Source organism: Toxorhynchites rutilus, chromosome 3 (genome assembly GCF_029784135.1).
Source record: "Toxorhynchites rutilus septentrionalis strain SRP chromosome 3, ASM2978413v1, whole genome shotgun sequence".
Classification (NCBI taxonomy): domain Eukaryota; kingdom Metazoa; phylum Arthropoda; class Insecta; order Diptera; family Culicidae; genus Toxorhynchites; species Toxorhynchites rutilus.
Window position 1 is genome coordinate 80,529,756 of NC_073746.1, and position 25,813 is coordinate 80,555,568.

The window sequence follows — 25,813 nt, forward strand, 5'->3', positions numbered from 1 at the left end:
AACTTCGACCCCGATAACGTTCTCTCTATATTTGTGCGACTGATGTTTCATCGCGAATATCTTCTATAACATTTTCAGACAAACACAACCGACCAAAGTTGGAGAGTTTTTTTTTTAATATTGACGGTGGACGGAATCTTTATTGGCATAGAGTATCATCTAGTATCATCTATTATACATCTATTATACTGTTTCTTATTTAATTTCGGGATAAGAATGTTTGCTGATAATCAATTAAGGTCGACTACCAGCATTAGCTCTGATGATTTCCCTGAAAAGGAAATTTGTTGCGCAAGCTTATCAAGCGGTCTGATCTTGGCTGAATAAAAATGAATAATGTTTACTTTCGCAGTCATCGTTTGCACTATCATTTTGAACACATCGCACCTAGTAGACGATTTTGAATAAAAATCCGCCAAATGGTTGCGCGTCTCCGGCAGACCGCCATAAATCATACGCTGCATTACACTCCTCCGGCAGGAGGGAAACAGTTAACTAAACATAAACTTGCTGAGCGCCTGTCAGAAAACACATTCATATCCGGTGGCGGTGCAAGCCAAAACTGGTGCAGTGGCATCCTTCTCCTATCGTTTGCCACCCCTTTCGACGCAGATCATGACAGCAATTCATAAACTGTTTTGCAAAACGAGCGCACATTCAGCTGGTTCCACTCCAATTTGACGCTCACTTCCAAACATGTACTTTCCTACATGGTGTGGAATACTAGCACCATAAAGATCATCCGTTGCATACATAATGGAAGCAGCGAAACGGCACCACCGGCGGCTGCTTTTATTCGTCCGTATGTCGTCCGTGATCAGATCGCTGAAAATGCACGGGTGTTGTGAAAACGCGAGATTAGCGTGGGATGTCCAATCAATTATGGGTTGGCTGTTGTGGCAATTCAAGGAAACCGGAATTTTCGGTAATGAAAATTCAAATTTATAAAAAATGGGTAGGTTATATCTATGATATAACCGCAAGGTTGACGTGGGACTACCTTAGCTCAGCAATCATTTGTTTATATTGATTAAATTTTTCATTGAATGAAACAATTTTTTTCTCTATTGTAGTGACTTTCAGTACATTATAGCTGGTTCGTCACTTTTACTTCCATTTTTGGAAGAATGTCGGGAGCTAAAATTGAACTCCTTATGTGACCTTATGTTCTTCGTTACAAGTAAATTTAATGACAGTCCTTTTACGTTTGGTATGATGACATATTTAGAAGTCTGTGTTAGTCTGTGTTACATTTCAGTCGGAACAAAAATGCCCCCGATTTGCATGTATCTGTAATGCCGATTTCCCCAGACACCTTGGTTTAGAAGTCTGGGGTTAGGGAAACACATTTCAGTCCCCCGCAATGTATTCGCAATAAAAATTTCCCCACGCTCCTTGGATTTAAAGTCTGTGTTAGGTAAACACATTTCAGTCGGAACAAAAATGCCCCCGACTTTAAAGTATTTGCAATACCGATTTCTCTAACGCTGCTTAGTTTTGATGGCTGGGTTGGGGAAACCGTAAATCGGGCCAATCGAAACGAGGTAGTTAGAGCGTTTAGACAACGCTTAACATTTTACAGTTATTCAATTGTTTATCTAATGAAAAATAACATTTTATTATTTACGATAGAAACGTAGAAATATTCACTATCAATTGATGCAAACATCTTTCCGATCCAGTAAGAAATGTTCGAGTTATAAGCATTCGGAATCTCTTTTTTTCCTGCATGTTCTGTGTTTAGGTTTTCATTTTACCCCCCACATATTCCGGTTAGATATAGTCCCACGTCAAAATAGTGAAATGAAGAGTGATTCAAGAGAAATAATATTTATTTCGACCTGATACAATATCAACTTTTGGAGGCGATCTGGCGTAGTGGTAACATCCATGCCTCTCACGCTAAAGGTCACGAGTTCAATTCTCACTCCCGACATTCTTCCAAAAATGGAAGTAAAAAGTGACGAACCAGCCAAATGAGTTGAAAATCACTATAATACAGACAAAAAAAAAAATATCAACTTTTTTGACATAGGACTATGTCTTTGATTTCTATATAGGGGGTCACTCTACGAAAAATGTAACGATTTATTAAGAGTTTTCAAACACATATTACTCAAAATGACTATTGCGACATATGTTGTGTTATATATCATTGGACAGGAACGTTATCCACAATCAAGTCGTATTGGTTCTACTGCTCAATCTATCATAGAAGCAATAGAGTCATTGAGAATTATGAATATGAGTCATGACGTGACGATTATTATTATTTCATTTAGTTTCAATTTTTTGATGCGATGTAATGCAGATCTCAATATATCCTCGCATGATAATCGCTGTCTCCTCCTAATTAATGAACGATCTCTACTCTCGTTGCTTTGATGAAATCTTGCATGATCTTTGAATAATGCATGAAATCTGGCATCTGATTACTTTAACATGCATCTAATTTGTTAGATAGAACGAATTATTGCACTAAATTTTGTGTTACATACAACATTCATGGGAACGAAGTTGGAAGAAAAAGAATGCATAATACACTGGAGTCGCTGTTTACGCGGGGATACGTGCCGCGTAAACAAAAATCGCGTAAACAAAAACCGCGTAAATTCCGAAATCCGCGTAAAAAAACCGCGTAAAATCCAAAATCCACGTAAAAATAAACCATGTAATTTTCCAAATCCGTGTAAAAATGTAACAAACAGTGAATTATTAGCAACCCATATTCTAACAAATAATTACCTGAATTAAATCGCGTAAATTTCGAAATCAGCGTAAAAAACCGCGTAAATTCCGCAATCCGCGTAAAAATAAACCGCGTAAATTCCAAAAACCGCGTAAAAAGCGTCTTCAGTATACATGATTTACCTTCGCATCCGCTCGCAAAACATACCTCTTTTATTTGTTAAATTGCTCACTTGTTTTATTATTTCCACTATTGATGTCCCGGGCGAAAAAAATGCTGGATAAAATTGCCATCTAATAGTATCTAATGGTATATATTATAACTTATATCGTTAGAACGATTCTGCGTAATATGCATTTGAAAACTCTTAATAAACGTTACATTTTCCGTAGAGTGACCCCCCTATATTGAAATCAAAGGTGTAGTCCTACGTCAAAAGCTTTTGACACATAAGATCATGAAATTTTGCTGAAAAAACTTGAATGATATGGTATAAGAGGAGTTGCCAATGATTTGATGAGAAGTTACCAATGATCTGATCGAAAACAGTTCGTTATGTTTAACGGTGTTCGCAGTGACTTACGCCCAAATAGCATGGAAGTACCTCAAGGAAGCAATATAGGTCCTTTACTCTTTTTGATTTTCATCAATGATTTAGGAAATTTAAAACTTCATGGGATACCGAGACTTTTTGCAGATGATTCAACTTTATTTTACCCTCGTCCTAATGTTGAATCCATTGTAGCAGATATGGAATCAGATCTAGCGGCGCTCATGAAATATTTTAGCGGCAATCTTCTAAACCTTACTAAAACAAAGTATATGGGTTTTCATTCGGCACGCAAAAAAAATCCGTCTGTCAGAAACTTGTCAATTGAGAAGGTTACATCTTTGAAATATTCAGGACTTCACTTAGGTTCTTGTCTTTCATGGGACACGAGGAAAGTATCGAGATGTATCGAGGAAAGTTTCAACTCTATGTGGCCTCATGAAAAGAGTACGTTGTTTTGTGCCTAAAGAAGCGTAGCTGCGTTTTTATTTCGCATGTATTCATTCCATACTCCAATATTTGATTGTTGTGTGGGGTCATGCTGCCAAATCAAAAATAAAAAAAATCCAAACACTTCAGAATAGATGTGTGAAAGTAATCTTTAATTTACCGTTCCTATATCCGACAATTTCGACCTATACTAGTTTACACCACAGAATTATTCCTATTTTGGGATTGTGTGTTATTCAAACAATTGTATTTGTACATAATACTTTGCATAATTGTAATTCCCATCATAACATAATTTTTTCAACTCGAGTGAACCTTCCGAATACGAGAAATGCACATGACAAGAAGTAGAGTAACGGGTGTTAAATAAAAAATGAGAATTTTTTCAATCACATAGGGTAAATGATCTTGGTTTGTCCAATTTGGGGTGTTTTTACGCAACTAGTAAATGCAAATCGATTTTTCTTCATGAAAATCACACATAATCGATACGAATTTGGGTTTGTTGAAAAGCTCCAAGTCTCTAGTTGCTAATACTACCATAAAGTGTTGAAATTATTCAAATTTTTATGTTTTTTAACGATTTTCCTTAAAGAAGAATTATGATCATGGTTTGCCCAAAAAATGATCATGGTTTGTCCGGTTTTAGAAATCTCCATTTTTGAATGAGAACATTCGAATTCACAATTAGATGTTGCATTTATCATTGTTTGAGTTTACTGTCATCATATTGATTCATTCATAATTTAGGCTTTCTTCAGAATATTGCCTTTTCTTGGGCATTTTAGAAGTGTTCACCTCAACACAATCAACACAGAAAAACCATACTTCTGCTATGCGCGAAGCACACCATAAACAAACATAAACAAACTGCAGCGCGCCAAGCTGTTGCCATAGAAATCATGTGGACAAAACAACATTATTGAATTGGACAACTTATGATCAGAATTGAGTTCATCAAAATGCGTTAATTTAATGGTTTAGTTATGTAAATCCGATACAAATGGTGAGCAAGCATGATGTTTGCAATATTTGTAAGTGTTGTAATCCAGAAAAGGTCTGAATACGTGCCAAATAATCATCTGGTGATCGATTAAAAGTTAGCTCGAATGAGGGGCGCATTGACACAAATAGAAGGTGTATTTTATAATCCTTTAAAACATGTGATTTCGTAAAAATATATTATCAAACTACTATAAATCATGTAAAATGCAACTTCATTTATATGTTTCGAAACATTCGAAGGCCTTATTTGACACAGGAGCGCTGAATTAGAGCATTCAAAAAAGTGGGCAAACCATGATCATATTTTCGACTGGACAAACCAAGATCATTTACCCTATAACATTTTTTTTATTATTTTTTTCAACGATTTCAGTATTTTTTTATTAATAACATAATGTATTTTCTTCAAAAAATTTCAGTGAATGTTTGAGTAAGGGCCGTGGTCTGCTGTTCGACGCAACTTTGTCGCGATGCTCTCACAAAAACGTTGTACGGCACTTACGTCCATTTTCCGGATACAATTTCGGATTCTTGTAGTCAGTTGCTTCGTGTCCTTGGCCCTCCAAATGTTTTTATACACTAGGGCACTGAGTGAGCCAAAGAAATCCTTTATTGGGCGGCACTGGGGCAAGTTTGTTGGGTTACGATCTTTCGGCACGAACGGTATCTTTTTCTCCTCAAGATACGCCAGCGTCTTCTTGGCGTAATGGGAAGACGCCTTGTCTGGCCAGAAGACGTACTTCCCATCCGCGTGATGCTCGTTCAGGAACGGCAGCAGGATTTTATCGAGGCACTCTTCTCGATAGATTTGTTGGTTGATTGCCAGACCGCTCGGCTTAAACCAAGGCTTTGAAATGCCCCGGTCGAAAATGGCGATGTACAACAAACCTTTTTTTCAAACTTGAGCTTGAACTTGTATTTCACTTCAGGCGGTGTGGATGACTTGTCGCTGGAGTAGTAATTATCATTTCCTGGAATATGCGTTTTGGACAGCGGAAAATAGCTTTCGTCGTCCAGAACGAAAGACGTCCCGCGGTATTTTTTGGTCATCCACCGACACTGTGATTTAACCGTCTCAATCTGCTCCTCCGTGCACTCCGGCGACCTCGTCTTCTTCCTGCAGACGATTCCTTCCATCTTGAGGGTCCGATGGATCAATACGTGGGAGCAGCCATATTTCCGACCGGCGTCACGCAGGCTGGTTGCGTCCTTGTTGTCAAACAGCTTCTTTAACGATGTCTTCCTCTGCTTCGTCATTTTCGTCACCGGACGACCACTTCCGACCTTCCGCTCTACGTTCAGGGAACCCAGGATACGATATACCGTACTGACAGGTACATTTTCTTCCTTAAAATGTGCCACCGTGAACTTTTTTCCTTGCTGGAAATGCGTTTCGTAGAACCGTACAATGTGTTCGCGGAGCACGTGCTGTTTCGACGCCATCTTTGCTTTGACTAAATTCAAACTAGCAAAACCAAACACGCCTACTGTTTCTAGGGAGCCCAAAGAACAATTTTCTTGGAGAAAGAATATTTTACGCTCTTTATTTGAGTTACTGAAAGGTATTGAAAAAATTCTCATTTTTTATTTAACACCCGTTATACACAAACCTGGGCTTCACGCGCATTATGAGCTACGGTCCATTAAAATTAAATTTACTTCCCAATGATTTGAAATCAATAACCAATAATAATATTTTCAAAAGTAAGCTGAAACATCATATAATCGGAATGTAAATGTATACATTCTTTAAATGTGCCAACCAATTTAGTCTTTTCCATTTTGTTTTTTTTTAATCATAATTCTTTTTCTAATTTTATTCTCTGTATTCTTATATTGTAAATTAGTTCAAAATAGCCTCAAAGCCATAAATGTTATCACTGTTTTTGGTTTTACTTTTTTTTGTTTCCTATCTTAAGTGAGTCCCCTCAAAGGAACTAAGTTCCACTGGGTTTTCCTCAATATTTTTTTTTCCTAACTGTTAGTAAATGTCCACTACTAGTAGGCTCACTATAAGCCTATTAGTGTGGGGGTGGAGGGCAATAAAAAAAATTGAGATATAAAACGTATAATTTAAATCAATGTATTATTGCAAAAAAACGTGTCACATGTTATCACTGAAAATAATTCAACAGCAAATCATATTAGTTCGCATATGAGGACATATCACATCATATTTTGAGCTCGACACATCAAATCGTATGACGTCTGATATTTATTCAGGGTGGCGAATTAATTTCTACCGTATCAGCATGTACGAAGGCAGCTTCGGATTGTTAAAATTGAGTACTTAAAACACGTAATACTGAACCTTACTCATCCATATTTCTACTAATACATAATCGGCAACCAGAAATGACGTATCCGATTGTATCTGTTTCGTATCCTATGTTACGAGTTTCAACCGCTTTAGTAACTTGTTTCAGATAGTCGTGCGAGGTAGCTGGTACTAAACAACCCGAGTTCGAATGGGAGCACTTTTCATCACCATCATCACCACTCGTTTTGAACATTTATATCCCCCTCCCATTGAAAATCAGTTGAATAATTTCTATTTCTACACAATATGTACACAAGATTACAATTGAAAATGGCCATCTCGAATTTTCAATCGGAACTTGATTAAAAATGTTGATTCTCATGAAAAGTTACCCTATGCAAAATATCAGCTCATTCGGACTTCATTTACTAGTGTTGCAAAGTTTTTTGAATACCGAAAAGTCACCCAAGGGGAGAGTAAATGAAATCGGAAAAATACAAAAAAAATTATGCCAAATGTCTTTAAATTGGATGAAGCATTGAGATTTGCTGAAAAAAATGTTTGTCAATTTTTTTTGTCAAAAATCGACTGCCATAAAAACAATCTTTGAGGAACAAATTTATTTTTCGGAAACCCTGATTGGGTGATTTTTCGTTTTTCAAAAAACTTAAATTTTGTCATTTGCGACACTAGTAAATGAATTCTGAATAAGCCAATATTTTGCATAGGGTATATTATCGTGCAAATCAACATTTCGCAGCAAGTCTAATAAGTAACTTATACAAAGGGGGTCTTCGTAGACTAATTGGTTGTGTGTCTGTTACATAACGAACGATCATGAGCTCATAACTCAGGGCCCTTCAACTGAACATGTTGGTGAGTTATTCTAGCTACTATGTCTACGCAACAATTATCATGTGTCGGTAATCCCAGTCTCTTACCGCTCACATTTTCGGTCTGCTGCATCGGTAATTGGCACTGTTAATAACGCAACAAAGGAAGTCTCATATCAACAGTCCCGCTGTAAACAACCCAACTGTGAACATTCGAAAAATAGCAATATTCTTACGCCGAAAAAATGCGACATGTGTAGTGCATCGATAGAATAGGAGTTCTCTAACGCCTAAACGGCTACTGTGTTATAGATAAGAAACCCCCTATAGAGGCGAATGAACTGCAAAGTTTAAAGCCTCTTAAAAACAAAGAAAGAAAGAAAGAAGATAAGAAACAAATGTTTATCGATGGATAGCGATACTCTTACGCCTCAAAATTGTAACAGTTAAATATACAACAAAAGTTATCTTAAAATTAAAATTTTACACGAATGAATTCGGCTCTGTTACAGCTGAATTGCTAAATGAGCCTAATAAAAAAAACTGTTGGGATAAAAAAAAGAAAAGAAGAAGAATCGCTCTAGATACGAAACAATAAACATCACTTGTTCTTCCTTGTTTTGCGTCATCACATGTCTTCGCTTCGGATTGAGCTGTGGAAGCGACCAAATTACTTACGCGCTGATGTCTCTAGCATTGCAATCATTACAACAAACTAACGCCATTCCATTAAAGTTCTGAACTAATTCAGCATTTCAATTGTGTGAGGAATCATCAACCTAGGCTATCATCGGCTCACCAAGAAAATAATTGTTCAGGAATCTTGTATGTGATTTGGTTTCGCATATAGTAACAAAACTATCTCCATCAAAGATGCCAGGTAAGGTCATCGAGACCGGAAATATTAATAGAAAGGGCGTCTGTTGAGAAGAGCGCAAAGCGGAGGACTTGAACAAAATAACAGCTTAGTTCTACGTCAACAAATGTGTTTTGGACACAACCTCCTTTTTTTTTTTTTCAAAAAAAGACTAGCTCATTGGCTTTAATTCGATATTTCGATAATATGGATCGGTGCAGTAGTTCAAAAATTATAATTTAAAAAAAAGTCATTTTGGAAACAAGGGAGGAAGTTGATTTTTCGGACCACTCTAAAAAGAAAATGGACACCCTAATGATAGAAAAAGGGTCCAATATTTTGCGATAAGAAATCAAACTACCACTTTCCCAAAAATTTGATAACCACTATATCGGTTTGGAAAATATCTGTGTCCAATCTGGTTTGGCAAATTTTGTTCTCTATCTTTAGATATAATCGATTTAGCCCATTTGTTTAAAGTTGTATAGTGGTGAACATGTTAATTTTAACTTATATTTCAAATGATACATCAAAACTCTGAGCACATGCATGTTCTTTGTTAGTGTGTTAGTGAATATTCCTCGTCCGATTCACATTCGGTTCGGTTCGGTTCAAATCGTCCAATATCATTGCTCGTTTATGCTTGCTTAGGCTTCTCTTTCTTGTTTATTGTGATCTGCGTGTGTTTGAAATATCTTACAATAGTGGTATTATCACCGACCAGAGAGCCCTTCAGGGCAAAATATAATGATGCTACTTGTGGTGTTCTTCACTAACGCCATTTTTTTATTACGCTGATGTCACACAGTTATTTGGCCCAATGTGAAGTCAGAGAGAATTCTCGCTCCGGAGAGTCCATAGTGCTGTGAGAGTTATCATACAATTCGTGGTGGTTTTGAAATCCAGAGCGGAGAGCCATTGCGGTGATGCAACACATCGGATATCGTCGTGTCAGATAAAGAGAGAATGTATCACATGCATAAATTGTTTTTTGTTTCTATCCGGTACTAGTTGATTGAAGTGGGCTATATTGCCGTAATCTCGTAAAGTGACGCAAGCGCAAAATTGATATTTTCCTTTTTTGTTATAGATTGATGAAGAATTCCAAATGCTTTCAAACAACTGCGAAGTTTTACAGAAATGTGAAAAAATGACCCCGTAAAAGCCTAAAAACGGAGTGGCGCAAGTGCCATTTCCACTGTTATGTGGCGCAAGCGCCATTTTCCCTATGGTGTGACGTAATTTTATTGTGATAGGAAGTGATTTTCGATCTGATCTGATAGCATAGAATGGATTAGCAGGGACAGCAAATTTCACATAAAAACATCTTCCGTAATGAACGTTTAGCATAATGAAAATCACTTTTCCGAAAAGCTCGTCATGTCAAATATTTTAATCCAACACAGTCCATCCCCATGCAGTGCTACATTAATAATAGCAATTTGTTTCAGAACTACAAATAATGTACTTTGCTCTGTTTATAAATCTCGTCAAATATTTAAATTCATAAAATCAAACTCACCTCAAAGGAAAAAATTATCCTTGATCGATCACATATTGCACATAAAAATTGTAACTAATTAGTTTAAACTCATCACTGTTGATTACCAGAATTGATGTCTTTTGATGGCAATGATGTCTTCTATCCTCAGGTATCAAGCGATAAAGCTTCTTGACGCTGTTTACCTTCTCACATGCTCATCTCTCTTTCGGATGGATTGAAGCTGAGTGTTAATTGAAGGGTAAATGTCGGATTTGGTGAAAAGCTGCACTTCTCTAAATTCTCCATCGAAACGCATCTTGTAACAAAACTTAAAACATACTCGCATAAACTGTATCTGCTTTACATCGGATGATTCTGGACGGGATTATCTTATGTTTTCAATGTTTTCAATTGTATTTTGGATTGGAAAAAAATGGTGCTGTCCATAATTGTTACAATCGGGTTCTCAACTATGTTAGCCTGTTCAACGCATGTTACAAAGACGGAAAATGTGTAGAACTTTTCTCCCTGATGCTTTTTCATGCTCCGCTCAACGGCAGCATTTTGGATAAAATAATTGGAAACAGATTCTCGCATACTTTTATGGATGAACGCCAATCGGTTGTGGAAACAGCGATTAAAATTTGCTGTTTCCACAACAAATTGGCGTTGGTAAAATAGCTTAAATAAAACGGCATTTTTTCAAAAATCAAGTCGATGGCAATGTTTTTCCATCAAGTGTACACAATTGGAAAAGATCAGATTTTCGTAATGTACGCGTAAGCTGATTATACATGCAATTTTACGAAAAGTCTCGTACTGAAAATTCTTCCCTCTGGCGCTAATCAGGTAATCATGGTAATCAGGATCGTGGTGTAGCGAGAGGCAGAGAAAGTGATACGCATTGGATTAGTCTGGTGAAATATCAGCTTTTTTCTCCTTGGAAGGATATATGATTCACGAGAGCAATAATTCCAATTATTTCATGTTTATTGGCGGCAGATGTGTAATGGGCCTGCCAAAAATCCAAATGTTGCTGATTTGTTGTATAATTTGAGAGGTTTTTAATTTGTTGTTTTGTATACATAATTCACGTAAAAGTAAACCCTTCAGCTACGTGAACAGTGCTCGTCCACCGTACATGAAATTTGAATTTTCTTCATTATATCTGTTTATGTTTAGGAATGTTCGTTGAAATATGGTTTGTTGGTGTGTTGCTATTTCAGGGTATGTCATATTAATTTAGATTGTGTTTGTAAATATGTAAATATGATGTATGTATATTATTTATTATTAATCAGTAATTTATTCTTAGCAATTAAAATTTTTTATAACAAAATTCATTTCTAACAGTCACATTGGTTACATAATACATCTCCCTTAATATAAGAGTTGAATAGTAAAAATTAGATGATAGTTGCAGTTCATCTAAAATCTAAAATCTATAGTTCTTCGAATATAGTTTTTAGATTTCAGAAAGAAGTTATGTTGGAATTCGTATTGAGAATTGTTTTTGAAGGTTCAAATATTGCCCCTAGTTTTCGTTTTTGAGATTTTACGCTCAGAGTTTCAGAGTTAGGATTTCTAATTTAAACTTTTTGAATTTCAGAATGAAGCCTTCACGTGGTTACTAATGAAATATATCGCCATGTTTCATAGAAGTTTTCCCGGTTAACTTCTTAGGTTGCATAAACATAATACTCCACATTCGCGATTGGAGTTTTCTAAAGCGTATGCGCCATTAATAACGGAATATAACACCGGATTGGTTGATCTAAACGGAGTTCTCTCGGTTACCTTCTCAGGTTTCCCAAAGATAACACTGCACAATTGTAATCGGAGTTAGATACAAAGTACAAGCGATTAATAACGGTCAGATGTGTTTTAGAGAAGTTCTATCGGTTTCCTTCTTAGGTTTCTCAAAGATAACACATTGCAGTCGCAATTTTTTGAAGCGTACACGCCATGTATAACAGAATATATCACCAGTCAGACATGTTTAGGGAAGTTCTCTCGGTTGCCTTCTCAGGCTTCGAGAAGTACTCTTAATTGAGTTTAATTGAATTGATGTTAGAGTAGGTTTCTTGGTTACCTTCTCAGGTTTCCCAATGATCTTGATTACTTTTTTAGGTTTCCCAAAGTAACTCTCCGCCATTTGAGCCTACATATGCCCTTTCAAATGCCGCCATTAAACATTTGAATGAGGCATATTTTTGGGGTAGTAATATCAATATATTAGATTGGGGAAAAAGTAATCCATTATTTTGCGTGAAATTTAAAACTATTTTGAATATGCTTCGGATTGTCCGATTTTGGTCGAATATGTACCATTTTGTTGTAAAATGTTGGTCTTCTTCTGTTGGTCAATTCTGGACGTTTCTGGTCAATCGCTAGCTTCGAACGGTCCATTTGTTGACAGTAGAAATCTGAATTTAGTGTATAGCACTAAAAAATAAAAAGAAATTTTAATAAAATAATTTTAAAAGTTACAGGAGGGTTGTGTCCGAGACACAACCGCACAGTTAACGTGGGACTTCGTTAGGCTATCTGTTGATTTTGGATATGTTTGAAGTATTACATTGTTAAAAACTTTGATAATGATTTGGTGGCCTTCTTACCAGTTCACTCCACCAGTGTTTACCGAGTGATGATGACCGAAGGATGGTAAACAGTTGTTGGTTGGTGCGTATCAGATAGAGGATACCGAAGTGGAATGAGATATGATTTGAACCGCCCTCTGTCATCCTAGACGAGATGCCTCCTGTGTTATGTATGGATGAAATAAAGAAAAAAAACTCACCAATGTAATATAAGATAATTACCAATACCGAACACAATTATCAATTTTTGTCATCAGTAAAACATGTTACATGTTACTTTGAGAAAACATATTTGAAAAGGGAAAGGTAATTTTCTTTTATAATTTTTACTTTCTGAGTGTTTATTTAACCCAATGCGAATTCTAATTGGACTAACAACGCCTCATACTATATGTAGAGCAATCACTTTTCCTAATATTTCATCACTTTTCCAATTTTTTTCGCCGTATAAACTTTCCTTGGGTGAAGATGAACACAACAAAACAAACAGCTCAAACCAAACGACCTGTTTTCGAGCGGAAACACACCTTGGTTTTTATTTATGAAAATTGAAATAAATCGTTTCATATTTCAAGTCATTTTAAAAACAACTGCTACCTTATACAATTTTACACTTACATTTGTGCTAAATTTTTCACATTACACGATCAGTTATCAATATGAAATTTCATAAAGCAACCAACATCAAAGTTCCAAATTTAAAATTTATTTGCTATAATTAATCGTATCACTCACCTTACTTGCAGTATTAAAATGTCCCCGACTTTCATATATTTGCAATGTTGATTTTCCCCAGGCAGCTTGGTTTTGATGTCTCTGTTAGGGAATTCATTTCGGTAGGAACAAAAGCTCCCCCTACCTTCATGTATTTGGTATGCCGAATTCCCCCATGTGGCTTGGTTTTGATGTCTCTGTTAGGGACCCGCCGCATGTGTCGTCAATTTCGACCAATCAGAAGTGGGTATTTCCGTTAGGATAGGGGTTGAGATTTTTCAAATGTTCGATAGTTAGTTTCATGACATATATTATTTTCTTCAATATAAAAAATTGTTATGGAATACCGAAATCGATTGACGCAAAAATTTCATCAATCCATCATGAAATGATTGAGCAATAAGCGTTTGAAATTGGATAATTTTCACGATGTGCTCGATTTTTGATTTTCAATTTGTACCTCAATATGTTCCCGAAAGACGTAATCCTATACCAAAAAAAATCGTATTTTTGTGTTGCAGTATTCACTATTTCAGCTACCTGGCATGGGTTTTCGCCTTGGATTTTGCATCAGACAATTAAGGCAACTGATAGTAAATGCGCTAAGAGGAAAGCGTGTTACCACCAGAACGACTTTATTCATCAGCTATGATAGTCACAGATAAGTAAGTTTACAAACGACTGCATACCATGTCAAAAAAAAAACCGAGGCCCCATGTTAAATTCTGTCATAACTACAACCAAAACGAGACCAACAATTACTAATTGTAATTTTAACGTCAGCTCGCTCTGCTGTATTGCCTTCCGTTCTTAAATTTATGCAAACCAGCAGTGAAAAGCGGCAGCATAACTTTGCACTTTTGCATTATTCCAATTGTGGGCTTCGTAGCGTTTGTGGTGACATTTAAATGTTAATGTGCCCACAATATCACACGTACAGATAATGGGATATCATAATACGTGAGGGTGGGGAATGCTGATGGAATGCTGTTTCCCCCTCCTCATTGATCCGTTTCCGCATATAATATGCCCCATTGTGAAACGGTGGGTGATATTGACAAGTAAAGCGAGTTCATTCATTCAATCCCCTCATGACAGATTATATGGGATAATTCCGTATGTGTTTTTATGATATAGCAACGCGCGTAAATCCCTGGAAACTCAAATATTTGTGTCCAATCTGGTGGGTCATACAGCTGTGTGTTCTACACAACCAGAGACAACATGTGGCCAGTTAGTAATGCATTGTAGTGCGTATGAATTTATTTAGACATGTACGGACTCTACGGATCTGGTAAATCTACTGACCCAAATCGCACTAGGGCGTTCTGTTCAATGATTTATTCTACGCGATAAAACACATTAGTTCGCATAGGGAATAATTTAATTTCTGTTTTTTTTTCACTTTAATGATCACGTTAATTAGCTCGAAATGCCTCACCTTTTATGGTGGCGATTGTCTGTCAGGATAGAGCATAAACGAGCAACTGCTGTGGAACTATTGTTTTAAATTGCGGAATTATCCGCATCGGTCGTGTTTCAACATTATCCGATTATCCAATGTTTTCATTTCCATCCTTTTGTCATGCTTTTTTTGTTTTGTTCCGATCGGATTGAAATGTGAACCTGGAGGGAGACATTCCGGATGCGTAACCTGTGCTGATATCTCTTTCCCGGGAATGTCCTCCCGCTGGGATGTGTTGGCGAGTTGGAATTTTACTGAATGTGATTAAGACTCGGTACAATTGAAAGCGTCCACATGTAATTGTCGGAAAATTAAGCTATTCCACGTTCCCCAAACATACTTCAATGTATCGTTGATATTTCAGAGAGAATTTTCATTGCATTTCGAATGCATTTCGATTTTGGCATACAACTAGTTGTTCGATGGATCTTTGTTTAGAACAATGTGCCTCATTAAGAAATGCATTCCCCTGTAATTACATTCAATGACTAATTTCTTTAATAAAGCGACTGTTGTGAACTGATTAGATTGGTAATAAATTAACAATCAAAATTCCCATGACTTTATTCTAAAGTGACCAGATGGTCGGAGATCTAACGCGGGACACAAAAAACAAAACGTTATGTATATACGTTATGTTAATATAAACCCTAGTTTAGCGAGTCTAAACTGATTTGTATTATTTCTTTTCTAAGTATCGGCACTCAGTTGTGATTTTTCGGTGGTTGGATTTTGTTTACGCCTGAAAATCACTCGCTCAATCAGAGCATTTACGGCTGACAAGCACGATTCAAATTCTACAATTTTCTTCAAATTACCGAATGGAATGCTCGAAAATTCCAATTCATTTTTCATCGACTTTAGTGTTAGCGTATGCATTCAAAAAAATAGACCGATTTCGGATGGCGATGGAAGATAATTTAATGGAACGAATTTTCCTTAAATCTTACGTTTATAAGGCCTACAACAAAAATGATTCAAGGCTGTTGATTCGCAGATGCAGCACTGTCAAGCAACTTGATGAGTTTTTCATACTGCACGTACTTGGTGCTAGATTTCAACGAATGGCAGGGGACCGGGTTCTTTACGTTCCTCAGGTAAGCGATGATGTCGAATGTATCATCTACATCAAGTTCTCGAAGAAGGACCTTCTCTGACAGGCGTGAAGGGAATGTCCAAGCCGCTCTTCTTTCGAGTCATATGGTGAACGGGGAGATATATAGTACGAAGTGCTTGCTGGGAGTTGCGAAGGTGATGTGGTCTTTATGCCGAACTTAGGAGCAACCCATTATGTTAAAGGTCACTGGAGGATGGATCGGCTGGAGATAAACATAGTCGCGAAGACCGCCAACCTTCCCAACATTCCCCAGCTGCGACCGATAGAAAACTTTTGGGCGAATGGCCAAAATGGAGAGACAGTCGACCACCAGAGCCATGAAAAGGTAAAAGAACACGCCGACATACATCTATTCATCGGCTATGGTTGAGGTTCCGGCCAACTTCCGTAAGACCGCGTAGCGCTTCATTTACGATACTTCATCAAACAACCCAGCCTCTTCCTGTCGAGTATACACTAATTCTTCCGGCTTATTTAAAACGTTAAGCCCTGACCGAGCTAGGGGACCAAAGATGAACTCTTCGTCTGGCTCACGTTGGTCCCTGCGGATCAATAGGGGACTTTTATAAAAATCATTTTCCAATTTTGTTGCTGTCGCTTCCAGTTGACACTCTCTAAACAAAAAGCCCACTATCCGTGCGATGAAACCAGCTCAACGTATTAATCTTTGGATGCATTAGAAGCGCTCTTGAACAGTCTGCCAAATTAAAGGTTTTTTTTTGAGGTTCATCCATTTAAGAAAATCAAAAATATATTGATATCGCGGGACAATTTCGTTTCTTTTGCAAAATGCGGGGCATTTCGCTGAACGTAATCTTACGCGGGACATTTTGTTGAAATGCGGGACTGTCCCGCGTAACGCGGGACGTCTGGTCAGTTTACTTTATTCTGAAATGGTTTTTTAGCATCAAGATTTCCCACAACCCCTTGTATCCTTCACCATCTCAAAGGATTTTCGGTTATAACGAGTCTGTCTTTTTCGAATGTATGGAATCGATTTGTTAATCACTTCGCTTTCGAATAGATAAGCTAGCACTGACTCAATTTGATCACTGGCTATTTTGGGAGGTTGGCAACATCTCTCTTCTAAAGAATTACTACGACACTCATTACACAACATAAAATAGAACCAGCGAATTAAATTACTGAGAATCTTCATCAATGGAACAAATGGAGTGATACAGCAGCCTTAGAATATTATACAAGTGTAAATATTTAATGAATAAACTTGACTGTGCAAAAAAAAATAGTACCGACAATTCTACTGCACATGTTTGCATAGGAGACGTAATCACCAACACCATTAGTGTTGGGGAAACACAATTTTGTTGTTTTTTTTGCCTACAAGCGTAACCATGCAAATTTCCAATGAAATAATCTGTCCAGTTGAGGGATATTATCGGCAAAAAGAGGGTCTAGGAGATTTTGCGGTTTAAAAAATATTTTTTCCATCTGGAAAACGCTTACGTCTATTGCATTGTACAGAAAATAAAAAGTATATGAGCAGTGCTTCAATGGTTTCTTTTCTTCATCTATTAGGAAACACTAAGTAATAAGACACTTTCATGACAGGCATGTGTGGACTCTACAAAGAATGTGATTCAATTGTAGATTTAGCTCATAGCACATAATACTTATAATTGTTGATTTTCGAACGATATATGAAAGCAATTCGAAACTACGTCTGTTATGCGGACAAACAGTAATTTTTCGGAAACGTTTTTTCAAAATTGCTCAAATGTTTTTCAAACGTTTCCTATACGAATATGGGCAGTCTAGCTCAGTCATTTCAATTTAAACATTTCATTTAAACATACACATACAGATTTATCTGGAAAGGTACAGATTTTTTAATTATGTTTGATACAGATTATGTACGGTACATGATACAGATTTTCACCATTCGGATTTCGTCAGCGGCGGTGGTGAAGAGTTGTTAAGTCACAGAAAATTGTCCAATTAGACAAGTATTAACGTTGCGTTAGAGACGTTTCCAGGGTGTTACGATGGGAATGTATAGATCTGGAGAATGAATTCCGTACCCTAAAATTTTACCTTTAGGTTAAACTTCAAAATACCGCTTCAATGAGCATTTGTGCGCATAGTTTGACGTAAGCACTAGGTTTATTTTTCTGAAGTATTAGTATGTATAATTCCGATAATAGTCAAAACGTCTTCGTCGGTAGTTTCACTGTTTGTCGAATAGATTAGATCAAAATTTTAATTATAGTTGTATTGTGTTAGCAAATAATGCATAAAGAATAAAATATGGAATAAGTTTCAAAAAATGTTATCGTTGTGGTTCATTGAACTTGGGATACATATTCAAATTAGAAGTTAGAACATCAATTAAACCGTCGTTCAGCCGTTTGTTAAGCCGATTTTTCAATGTTTTGAGTAAATTAGAGGAGAACCAGAAATACAGAATGCTATACGTACTCTTAGAATGAACGATTCATAACATTCATTTTCATTCATTAGTAGGTACGAGGATTATTAATATCTCTTCATGAACGTTATTATCTCTTCCATCAATGCATGAATTTTGATTCCGAATACACAAATTAAACGAATAGATCCCCACGTATGTTTTTGTTCGCGACATATATAGTGGAAATAGTAAAACAAGTAAACAATGTAACGATGAAAGAGGTCGATTTTACTCGTACATGCTTTCAATGTAACAAGCAGCATCCCTCCATTTCATTCAATTCGAGAGTAAGCTTACATGGCATGGCTTCTGGGAATGTAGTTACAATGCCAGTTATAAAATAGGCATAGCAACTACATTCCCATATACAGAATCACGTTGCTTCGAAGCACGGTTAAGATTTTTTTCGGGTAGGAAATTTACGTGGCATGTCATGGGACAAAAAGACTCGCGTGCTGCCTTAATACGTTTATCAAGTTTAGAGTATATGTCAGTCTGTCACAAATATAATCAATAATTACGAAAACAAAACTCATTTTTATTCAGAGTGTAATGTTTTTTCAAACAAGACTAGCTCATTGGCTTTAGTTTGATATGTCGATCATCTGAATCGATCTAGTAGATCAAAAGTTATGATTTTTTGAAGTGGAAAAAATGGGAAAAAAATGATTTTTTGGACCATCGGTTAACTTCGAAAAATCAAAACCCAAAAACGAAAAAAACGCCTCCCTGGTTTCGAGATATGCTATGTGAAAAATCCTCAGCTTTCCACCAAAAAAAATATAAAAATATAGCGCCTTTGGTCCCGATACCATGAAAACCATAAAAAACAAAAACAATCATTAAAAACGAAACCAAAATAAAAATTTCGTGCAACTCTGGTATTTTTTCAAAACAGATCAGCTTTAATTTGATATGCCGATAATTTATATTGGCTAAGTAGTTCAAAAGTTATGAATTTTTGAAAAAACTAATTTTTTGAAAAAAGTGGAAAAATTTGATTTTTCGGACTCTAAAATGGCTATGGTCACCCTAACAAAAAAAAATACGGGTCTAATGGTTTGCGACAAAGAACAAAATATCCACTTCCCACGAAAATCTGAGAACCACTATATCGGTTTGACATGGAATGGCTGTATATAAATGGATTTCTGTCTGTCTGTCTGTCTGATTCTTATGAACACAGAAACTACTGAACCAATCGTCATGAAAATTGTTATGTAGAGGTTTTTGGAGTCGGAGAAGGTTTTTATGATAGTTCGAGACGATTCCCCCTCTCTAAGGGGGGAGGGGGGGGAGTGGTCTACCATACAAATGAAACACATATTTCTACATTACTCGAGAATTAATCAAGCAAATGAAACGAAATTTGGCATGTGGAGGTTTTAGGGTGCAATAAATGAATCTATAGTGGTTAAATACGGCGGTTTTTTAGAACCCCTATGTGGTTTGACATAGGATCTATAGTGGAAAACGTACTTTTTCGTTTATTTCACGCCATCCTCGAAAGCTTCGAGATAAAAATTTGAAAAAATACTGAATGTGCAGCAGTAACTGGGTATCAAGAAAAATTATCAGAAATTTAAAAATTGAAGTATATTGAAATTTTGAAAAAAAAATTTGGATTTAGAGATTCAGTACTACTCTAATTCCTATTTAAATGTGTTCCTACGGCTTTTCTAGACATTTCCAATGCATTTTTCACCATAGATCCTATGGTGTACGATATAAGGACTCAAACATATGGTACTACTACCAAAATGTTTTATTTAGTACCCTATACAATATTTTCCATACAGCTGGTGATTTGGTTTGTGGGCACTTTTTACTCAATTACCCAGCCAGACCCTTTAGAAATATAAAAATAATATTTTTTTGTACCGCGCAACACTGAAACAAATCTGAAAAAAATCACACATATCTAGAAAAGCCGTAGGAACACATTAAAATATAAATTAGAGTAGTACCGAATCTCAAAATCACAAAAAAAAATTTAAATTTCAATATTTTTTTTAGTACCTTAATTTTTGATGATTTTTTTTTGATAATTTTTGGTACACCGTAGTGAGATGCACATTCAGTATTTTTTTTCAAATTTTTTTCTCAAAGCTTTAGAGGATAACGTGAAATTAACGAAAAAGTACGTTTTTCACTATAGATCCTATGCTAAACCACATGTGGGTTCAAAAAACCGTTAAAATTTAATTGTTGTATCCTCTATAATATTTGCCATATAGCTAGTGATTTGGTTTGGGGGCACTTTTTACTCCCTTACCCGGCCAGGCCCTTTCTGCGTAACTCGAGAATTAATCAAGCAAATGAAACCAAATTTGGCATGTGGAGGTTATAGAGTGCAATAAATGTTTTTACGGTGGTTAGACACTCATCTCTCTGGCTACCATACATATGAAGCATAAATGTCTGCATAACTCGAGAACTTATCAAGCAAATAGAACCAAATTTGGCATGTGAAGGTTTTAGGAGACAAGAAACATTTCTTAAGTGATTTGACATTCCTCTCCCTCTACATGGGTTGCTTCTCTGGTATGGAGAGGGGGTTCCATAAAAATAACGCACATATTCCAACCAAACAAGACAATTGAAAATTTTCGGAAAACTCTGAAGCAAAATGGGAAAATTCGAAAAATTCAATTCGCATGTGTTCTACAATGACATATTGACGAGCGTTATAAGTCCATTTGATGTTTGCGATTACGAAATTGATCTTCGTTCGAAAGTGGAAATGGATTTTAATGTGATAAAACGCACTCCTCTATCGTCTTCAGTGTTTGGATTTCGATAAAAATCGAATGATACACAATGTGTCATGCAAGTAAACTCTCACGAACATATAACCAAATATGAGAGGATCATTCAGATACTTGTATGAATGTCAGTAATCACTTGTGTAATATTTAGTGATTAAACTGAGAGAGGAACGAAGACTGTTGATTGCATATCCGATCTGTATCAAACATCGCATACCATTTTCGAAGCCTGCATACAAGTTTGAACCGCATATATCGTCCCGCTCTACTATAGCGAAACCTTTACACTTGCACAGGCAAGTGTAAAGCAATAAATGATACAAGAAAAATTACGTCATCATTCGGTCACCATTTGCGGAGAGCAACAAATGGGGAAAGAGAGCAGTGTTGCTAGTAAAACTATGCGGTCTATATGAATATACACATTTCAAGGGATAGAGGCGTTAAAAATGGAAAATATAGTCTGACTACCCTTCCCTTAGCCTCTATCGAGCTAAATAATCATATAGTTTGCACTCTCTGAGACTTAAAAATCAGGATCTGCTACATTAGCTGAATATGAATCTTTCGCTTTGCGTTGTTCGTACGATCCTGCTGTTTCATGATGCATGGAGAGGTCGGTATGCATATGTTAGAGGCAAAGAAGAAAATAAGCTTTCTGCACCGAAAACGTATATGATAGCTTTGCTTGCATGCTGGTGTGCAATGAAGTGCGAGACGATGCAGAGTTGTCTCGTTCTCTTTTGTGTCGTGATTTGCAGCACATAACAACAATATAATACCGCTGGGGGAAATGTTTCCTGAAAGATCATATTTGAACGAACGAAAGCGATTTTTTCAATGAGTGGATCATTTGGCAAACACTGATCGTCTTCTATCTATATAAGAAAATGGATCGCCGAATGTGTTGATAAGAGCAAAACTCGAGAAAGGAATTGTCCGATTTAGGTCTGTCTTCATTCTATCATATTTTCTGTATCAAACATTTATTTAGCCGTACAAATGAAACACAATTTTCTGTATGCCTCGAGAACTAATCAAGCAAATGGAACAAAATTTGGCAGGTAGAGGTTTTAGGGTGTAATAAACGGTGGTTAAATACCCCTTCTATCCTCTCTAAGTGGGGGGGACAGCCACACAAATGAAAAAAAAATCTGTTTACTCTTAACCGAACTCCAATCGACAGTGAGTAGGTTACAGGCCCAAACCAACGAAAGCAAAATTTGTTTTCTTGGTCAGGTTTTCAACGTCCCTCAAAGAAATCGGAGTAGTGGAAACTTGGCAAAAGTTAGGAATTTTTGAAAAAAAATTTTTTTTGGTAAATGTTTTGCAAAAAGGAACAAAAGTACCACTTTTCACGAAAATCTCAGAACCTCTATATCGGTATAACATGGAATGGCTGTATTTTTAGTTTTGTACCATGAATATGTATTTATAAATCAATTTTATTGTAGTCAATTGTAAAACAAGACTCAATTGTATCCAAACATCAAATTTATTTCGCGAAACACTACCAGTTTGTGTAATGAGACGCTGTCCAATGGCCAACAAAGCTTAAGTGTTCAGAATTCGAGTTAAACGGTATTTCTTAATTATATTTTTTTTACTTTATAACTGTCAATACAAGTGATCAACGCTCTTCTAATGAAAGACTCAATGTCCGACGCGGGACTCACCATGTTAATACATCGTATTTGAACCACCCTGAAATTCTGATGTTTTGTCAAATAGTTAAAATACGAACATAAACTAACAATCAATTCACTGTTATGTGACCATCAACGCAATTTTAATTTTAAATAAATTACTGGTGTGCTAAGACGGACCGTTAAAAGTTTGTGATGGAAAAAGCCTTCAATTCATGCTCTCTTTCTTTTTTGTACTTCGTTTACTTACTTTCCAGTTGCTGGGCACACAAATGAGAGAGGGAGGAGAAATGGAATTATTTTTCTCGCGAGCACTGAACTTCCGAGCTTCATGTGTTACATAACCTGTCCTTCTCACTCCTACCAAATCTCCGATTCATCCGCAACAACAATAAGGATCAATTGTTTTTATACCGGTAAAAAAACTGTGCGAAACACTGTTCAGTAAAGCATTTGACTGATTAATTCGAAAAAAAGTCAATTGGACCCCTTAAAACCGCATTAAAGTTTTGAAAATGGTAAGTTTCTAGAGATACGATCGAAGTTCTCCTCAACCTTTCCATCTTAACATTAATAATATTGGAAAGTGCCATATGCCAACGCGTAAAATCCTTCTGATTTAATCGTATATACATCAGACAGGGAAACAAAATGAATTGATGAAATCATAGAATGATTATGCATAAAATAAATGTACCATGTATACCATGTTTCATCCGAATTCAAATTCTTATTGAACACGTCGCAATGCTTAAGCTGGATACAGCTAGTTATCAATTAAACTAGTCGTATTAATGATGCTCCGAGATGTTAAATTGGATTACATGAATGTCAAATGTGGTCGCAACTATGACACAAATAACTTGACTCAATTCTGTTCATTCATAGCATCAATTGTAAAATTTAATTACCCCTAAAATTCGCAAATATTATTTCATTGATTAAGTCGGGGTTTAGCATAACTTTGCACATTTATTATCGCCAAAACAAATGTCATGGTATGCTGAACGCCACCTCCGCGTTTTTGTGTGAGCTTGCATTCTCGCAAATCCCGTTGTAACTGGTGGCAGCCAAATTATGACCGACAGGAAGTGGGGTTGGGTGTCGCGTTCCATGGTGCACATTGTTTCATTTGTACAGGATCGTACACATTAAAAGCGACAACACTCTTCCGGCTGCTCTTTCCTGGCAGTGCATTTGGGGTTTCTCGTAAATTATTACTGTTTCGTGATTCAAATGATAATGAGCTCCCAAATACACACACATACGAAACACCCACGCATGCATCCACGCACCGTTACAAACGCATTACGGGTCACTATGGGGGATTTCCATACAAGCAGGCGGACAAAAATATTTTCATCATTTTATCGACACTATTGGCATTTTTTCTACTTGGTATGGTCGAACCATGTTGATTAAAATCATTTGTTAACATATTACGGTCAAATTTCGATCGAGGTATGTCTTTTTTAATAAAACCAGAGGAAATAATTCTAGGATTTGTTCGGAATTCATTCCCCTTTCTTTGGCTGCCTTCTAATTTTTAATATGCTTCTGGCCACCTGTAATGTGCAAGGAACATGTATGCCAACTTTGGTGAATATTGATCAAGCTTTCTTAGAGATATGGTGTATTATATTTATAAATATATATATATATATATATATATATATATATATATATATATATATATATATATAAATATACAAAAACGATTTTAAGAAAAAAAAAAGTTTTCTTTGAAATGCTATAATTTTGCTCAAAATTGTGAAGAATGATCACCAGCCTACAACAAGTGGTACAAGTGAGTTGCTGTTGGTTGGTAGCTTCTACCGGAATCTACAGGAATATACTAAAACGTTACATAGAAATTCAAAGCGGTTACGATGACGTTGAATATCAAGCAGATAGGTAGGTGGAATCTAATTTATGTGTGTATAGAATTTTCAAAACGCTCCAAATCTCGTCGTTGCAGGTTGTTGCATGAAAACTCTTCAGCACTTGTTAGTATACACCTTAAACTAGAAAATAATCAAGGACCTGACCCGGGGGCTCCTGGGAGTAAAAAGATGCCGATCAACAAAGTTAAAATTATGATTTTTTTCTTATTTTCTTCTTCTTTTTCTTCTTTATTTTCTAGTTTTCCCCAATAAAACTAGTTAACTACTTGTTTTTCGGAAAGACCAATCAATAACGTTTTCAAGAATATAATGAACTTTAAATTTATTTTGTTATTTGTGACTAAAAAAAGGTTTTTTGTAATTCGCTTTTATTGGAAAAAAAAGTTGCATTTTTTTAAATTTTCATGTTTATTTCTTAATATCTCAAGTATGGTACCTGCTAGAGTGCTGAAATTTTGAACTTTTCTTAGTTAAAGTGTCTTCTTTCTATAGCAAATATATAAAAACAGATTGGTGGCAGTCACTTTTCCGATTTTTGTCCGCCTGAAATCCTATAGTGCGGGTGAACCCGAGCAGAAAATTAACCGAATGCGTCATTTCGCATATGAGCAACAGCACAGATATCGGTGGGCTGTGTGTGGTAAAAAGGAAGTCCATTTATGCACTGCCGTTTTACAAATGTATAGCGTAATAAAAATAATTTCATGTGCAGTTTTTCCGACAAAAGCACAATAATTTTGCCTGCACTCTGATGAAATATGCACATAAATGCAATATGATTGGCCACACCGTCGCTACCATTAAATGGGACTCATCGTGAATGAATAATTTTGGGTTTGTACCTCCTGTCCGCGTCAGTTCGAATCCGTATCGGACAATTTTGGGAAGTACCCAAATCCTCTGTAGGGTTCGCCGCGTTTGAATGATTTATTTGGCGTGATCGAGAACATTAGTGTGGACAGCAAATAGCACATTTTGCGTCACTTGTTTAATTACCCAGATAATTAACATGAAGGGTGGTCATATCCTATACACATCTATC